Raw genomic sequence first — 5012 nt, 5'->3', positions numbered from 1 at the left:
GAGACGTTAAGTAACTTTCCTAATCACATTCAGGACAGGGATTCGATCTCAGATGGATTCAAACTCAGATCTGAGGCCATGTCAACCTCTTTTCCTTGCACCACTCTCCTCCAGTCCCACTGCCCTTGTATGGTCTTGGGGTGGATCACCATTGTCCACATTCCTGAACTGGCCAGGGAAATTAGCTGGGTTTTTTTGTTTGTTTTGTTTTTAAGAAAACAGGATGTTTCACTATCCCTATGTGTAAGTTTTTAGAGAAGTCCTGTGCGAGGAAACAAATCCAGGGAATGTCAGCTTGTTTAATAGATCCGTTCCGATCGTCAGTGAACTTCTTCGGAGGCCCGGACCTCAGGTCGCTTCCCAACTGCGCAAAATTTTTCCGTCTCCAAGGCGACCGAGATGCCCGCCTTTCTGATTCTCCCGCGCGCCTGGATGACGTCACACGGCGAGGCTGTTTGACGTCAGAGTTTCCTGTCCACCATGTTTGTCCCTAGCAAAGTGGGTTTTGCGCAGTGGCTTAGACCTGAAGAAGGAGTCGTGGCGTGCAGGAAACCATTACAGCACCGCTCGGGCCGTGCTTTCTGGCTGCTGCTGCCAGCCCTGCCCTTGCCTCCGGTGAGTTCAGGGCGGCTAACTTTGGGGTGTGTCCCTCTTTTGGGGAAGGGGGCCAGGCTTGGTTGGAGACGGGCGGAGGAGAGCAATCTTAGGAGCGTGACCATTGAAGATGGAGTGAGCCGTCGGGTGTGACCGTTGTGAGGAAGAGGGTTGGAGAAAGGGACTCCACCGCTGGAGCGGGGTGAGGGAATCCGCGGGGTGGCAACTGGGAGTTGGGGGGCACTGGGGAAAAGATATGTTCGAAGTGGGGGGTTAGGAGGGCCAGAGGCCAGGGGGTGTGGCCGGTAGAGACTGGAGGCCGAGGGGAGAACCTTCTTCCCGGTTTGGCGTCATTCACTGAGAGGCTGGGACGTGTCCAGGTACCAGAAGGGGAAAGGGGTTCCCCCAGAGTTTTGCTCATAGATGGGCAGACCTCACCCGTCTTCTGTAATTTGAGGTTGAGACACCTCTCCCTCACCTCGTAATGGAGGAACATATCCCTAGAATCTTGACCACCTGGGGAAAGAAGAGGAATTCCTGACATTGGAGAACGGGAAGAGAAACCTCCAGAATTGACCCGATGTGAGAGAGGGGGAAGCAGGTCCACTGCGCCACCAGGGAAGCCCCAGACAACAGTTTTCACCATCCTATGTTTTAGAGAATCTGACCATATTCATCTCTGGTGTGTGATTAAGAGTGTCTCATTAAAAAAAACAACAACAACAACAAAAAAACCCCCCAATAAACAGTGTCTCATTTAAAAATATATACAGGGACTTCCCTGGTGGTGCAGTGGTTAAGAATCCGCCTGCCAATGCAGGGGACATGGGGTTTGATCCCTGGTCTGGGAAGATTCCACATGTGCCACAACTGGAGAAAGCCCACGTGCAGCAACGAAGACTCAACGCAGCCAAAAAATGCATACATATGCAATTTTTTGAGGTGAAATTCACATAACATAAAATTAACCATTTTAGAGTGAGCGGTTTGGTGGCATTTGGTACATTCACAGTGTTTTGCAACCCCGACTCTTCTCATTTGTTTTTGTTTAGGCTGGTTTATTTTTATTTTGGGGGAGTTTCTTTTGGCTTAAGTCAGGAACTGACATGATAAAATGTTGCTCTGCCAATATGTGTAAGGGATATTTCATTACTGTTGTGTAGGACAGTGTGAGATAAGAGAGTGGTGTGTTTCTCCTTTCTCTTGAAAAGCAGGGGTTCTTAATTTAGGGTCTAAGATCATGTACTTGATTCTCTCCTCTTCCCTGAAATTTTGTGGGCTGGTACATTATTCTCTAGTTAAGAACTTAGTGCTCACAATGTAAAAGGACAGAAATCTATTCCTCGATGATGAAATTTGTTAGGGGAAGTAATGAAATGTGTGGGTCACTAATAAAGGTACGATTTAAGACGAGGTTAATTTAATGTTTAACAGATCATGCTGAAATTTTCTGTTAAAAATTTAATATATGTGAATGTGTATGAGAGCTTTAGAAAACAGAACGATTTTGGGGCCCTTTTTCAAAGAAACTGAGAAATTCCAAGCAGCTTTTGTCTTTAAATGTTAAGCAAGTTTTAACTTTTGATGATCCCAAAGGATTAGAGTGGTGTAACAACATCCTGGATAGACCATAATGGCCTTGAGCTGTGGCCCTCCTGTCAGGCTCTAGTACTGTAATAATTTCTGAATACTGGTTTTCCTCTTTGTATATATAAGTTCTTAGATGATAACTTCACATTTATTCCAGGTCTTTTTTTAAATTAATTAATTAATTTATGGCTGTGTTGGGTCTTCGCTGTGCGTGGGCTTTCTCTAGTTGCAGTGTGTGTGGGCTTCTCACTGCAGTGGCTTCTCTTGTTGCGGAGCACGGGCTCTAGGCTTGTGGGCTTCAGTAGTTGTGGCATGTGGGCTCAGTAGTTGTGGCTCACAGGCTCAGTAGTTGTGGCACACGGGCTTAATTGCTCCGTGGCATGTGGAATCTTCCTAGACCAGGGCTCAAACCCACATCCCTTGCATTGGCAGGCGGATCCTTAACCACCGCACCACCAGGGAAGTCCCTATTCCAGGTCTTTTATGTGAAAGACTCCTTTCTTTAGTTTGCCTACTTCACATTTAGTTTACACTGTGAATGGATTAAGTGATGAAATGGATTAAAAGATTATAATTCTTTGAATTTTAGGTAGAAAAGACATTGTGAAAATACTACATAAGACAAGCCTCTGTTACAGGCTCACTTTAAGTTATAACAAATAGTGTCAAATCAGAAATTTCTGTATTCTATAATTTGTGTGAGTTCTAGCTCACTTCTTTTAACAAGGTAAATTCAGTGAAATTCTTGTATAACCTAAAAGCACTATTGTATTAGGATCAGTACTATAAACATTAAGTAGCTCCTTGGAAAGATAACAGATGAGTCTAATTTCCCTTAAATAGTCCAAGTAGTACATTTTAGAGAACAAACTTGAGACAACCTTTTTTCATTATTTTGTGATTTTCTGGCTTTTTTCCTTAATTGCATTGATTTGTTGAGTGCTTAGGTCTTTTTTCTCAGATCCATAATTACCATTGTTTGTGGAGGTATTATCGCTCAAGTTTGCCAAATATATTATCACTCATGTTGTTTTGACCAGAAAATAATGAGTAGGTGCCAGGGCATCTGTCCAAAATTTGGTGATAAGTATTATTAATGATGGTGGTCAGTAAGAAGATAATCATTTTTTAAAAAATTTATTTATTTGGTTGTGTCGGGTCTTAGTTGTGGCAGGCAGGCTCCTTAGTTGAGGCTCGCTGGCTCCTTAGTTGTGTCATGCGAACTCTTAGTTGCGGCACGCATGTGGGAGCTAGTCGGACCAGGGATCGAACCTGGACCACCTGCTTTGGGAGTGCAGAGTCTTAACCACTGTGCCACCAGGGAAATCCCAGAAGATACTCATTTTTGAGTGCAACAGGAATATTATTAAAAGAAAGTTTTAATGTATTTAAAGAAGTCAAGTACATTGGACAAAATCATAGAGTTTCTCAAATCAGAAAACATCGTTTCATTATTTGGGGAGAAATGTGATCAGTCCATGCTGTTTTCGTTTTACCAATGGAGCCTTATGTCAACTGGATTAATTCTGGAAATTGGAACAGAAAAGTTAAATTGAAGCTGGGATCCATGTTCTTTTAAGTTTTAACACCAGTTCTGATCCTCTTTAGCACTCAGTGTGACTGAACAAATATCTCAGTTTTTTGCATTGTTTTTAACTGTAAACTGATATTTTTTATTTTGGGAAATACTCGGGGGAATTGTAGGTTGTTGGAAATATGAAAACCATAATTAAAAAAAAATCCACGCATAACACCTCTAGATGTTTGCCTTTAGGTGTTTGTCATGAAAGAGTATTGTCCTACTAATCTAGGCTTTTCTTTTTTTTCTGAAAGAAATTCCTTTTATTGACAGTTGCATGTAATGGTGAAGAGGTTGATAAAATTTTTTTCTCTTTCAGTTTTACTCTGTTTCAGAATATATGTCTTAGAGTGACTCCATCTTGAGGCAGGGAAGTAAATCAGATTTGCTTTAACAGAAAGTAATGGGGAGATCTTTTGAAACAAACTTTTCCTTATTTTAAATATTGGAGTGACTAACTGCAGATGTATTTGTAAAAAGATGTAGCTTTAGGTCTTGGAGGCTCTGAGGAGATTATTGTGGATAAAATCATAAAACTATGATAGGTTCAGATTATCACTCTATTCCATTAGGCCTTTGGATTTTGTTCCAATTAGCTTTTGAGGCAAGGATTACATTCTTAATTATCCTTGCATCCCTTTGGATCACCAGTGATGGTGGTAAGGATGAAGATACTTTCTGAATGCAGAAATTCTTGTATATAAATGATCTTAAAATTAGTTGAATGCCTTGCTGGACATAAATAACTTGGTTAAAGGAATTCTCTTCTCTTGCTGTAGGTACACATTAAAGATCCACAACCATGACTGACTCCAAGTACTTCACAACCAATAAAAAAGTTAAGTATGAGAACCTGATCACAGCCCTTTTTGAAGATTCTTCAAAAGTTGTGGTGTAAGATTGTTCCAAGTAGAATGCTCCTGACCTCTTCAGACATGTATGTCTTGGACCATCTCATTGGGGATATCCTACAGAAAAGTGTATTGAGTAAATTATTAAAGTATGGGTTTTTAAAGATACGGCTGTGGTGCACATCATTTTGACTTGAAGGTTTTAGTGAAAGGAAGAGATCCAAGATTGATCCATTGAAGATTGATAGATCTGAGGAGGGTAAAAGGAAGAAGCACATTTATTTTCTCTTTTTTAAAAAAATTGAATGTAATTGGTTTACAATGTTGTGTTCATTTCTGGTGCACAGCAAAGTGATTCAGGGGTGTGTGTGTGTGTGTGTGTGTGTGTGTGTGTGTGT

At 41.3% G+C, this 5012-nt stretch overlaps 1 long non-coding RNA gene across 1 annotated transcript; it reads left to right on the top strand.

Annotated features, from left to right (window-relative positions):
- The first annotated feature begins 253 nt into the window (after positions 1–253).
- On the top strand, positions 254–4782 carry LOC112416038 (uncharacterized). The gene is made up of 2 exons (XR_003006423.1): positions 254–615; positions 4543–4782. It is a non-coding gene; the product is annotated as an uncharacterized LOC112416038 (long non-coding RNA).
- Positions 4783–5012: the final 230 nt, after the last annotated feature.

The sequence above is a fragment of the Neophocaena asiaeorientalis genome, unplaced genomic scaffold (genome assembly GCF_003031525.2).
Source record: "Neophocaena asiaeorientalis asiaeorientalis breed wild unplaced genomic scaffold, Neophocaena_asiaeorientalis_V1.1 scaffold1136, whole genome shotgun sequence".
NCBI lineage: Eukaryota > Metazoa > Chordata > Mammalia > Artiodactyla > Phocoenidae > Neophocaena > Neophocaena asiaeorientalis.
This window is presented reverse-complemented; position numbering and strand designations above follow the sequence as displayed.